The sequence below is a fragment of the Lipotes vexillifer genome, unplaced genomic scaffold (genome assembly GCF_000442215.2).
Source record: "Lipotes vexillifer unplaced genomic scaffold, Lipotes_vexillifer_v1.1 scaffold3, whole genome shotgun sequence".
In the NCBI taxonomy this organism is placed as follows: domain Eukaryota; kingdom Metazoa; phylum Chordata; class Mammalia; order Artiodactyla; family Lipotidae; genus Lipotes; species Lipotes vexillifer.
Genome location: NW_006783631.1, coordinates 4021034 through 4021604, shown reverse-complemented (window position 1 = coordinate 4021604; position 571 = coordinate 4021034). Strand labels below are relative to the sequence as shown.

The 571-nt window shown below is 49.2% G+C and overlaps 1 protein-coding gene across 2 annotated transcripts in view; it reads left to right on the top strand.

Annotated features, from left to right (window-relative positions):
• The window catches only part of CLASP1 (cytoplasmic linker associated protein 1), a 275021-nt gene that overhangs the window by 247942 nt on the left and 26508 nt on the right, over positions 1-571 (top strand). The window lies entirely within an intron of this gene.

Below are 571 nucleotides of genomic sequence, written 5' to 3'. Positions count from 1 at the left end.
TCCCCTTCTCTCCCCCATCCCTCCCCCTCCCATCCTGGATGGCCAGGCCTGGGCCCACGGCTCCCCTCCGCTCCTGTGCTGTGCTTCCTGTTGTCACCAAGACGGCTTTCAGGTTTTCTGGACCCAGTCAGTTAGTGGAGACAGGCCCCACCCTGACCTCCACGCAGGTTTTTCTGTAATTGGGTTTGTAGTCGTTGAGGGAGACATGCTCCCTCTTTGGTCCCTTTCACAAAATTTCTTAAGACTTTGCTAGTGTAGGGATGTGGCTTGTTTTTTTATGATGGGTTTTCTTCCTTAGGAGTTTTATTTATGCTTCACGTGCAGTTGAGAAATCAGAGGCTCATTTTTGAAGACCATACTAAACCCTACTAAATACGCCTTCCCTAGGGCTCTGTGTTGGTTCACCCCTGCATTGTTAATAATGCCAGCAACAGATCCCAGAAGCAGAGATCATTACTGTTTTCTGTTATCGTCCATTATTATTTTTAAAGTAGAAAGCCGTCTCCACGCGGTGACACTTCAATGTGACTCTTCAAAGGGTGAGCACGCTGATCAGAGGCCCACCTCCCCC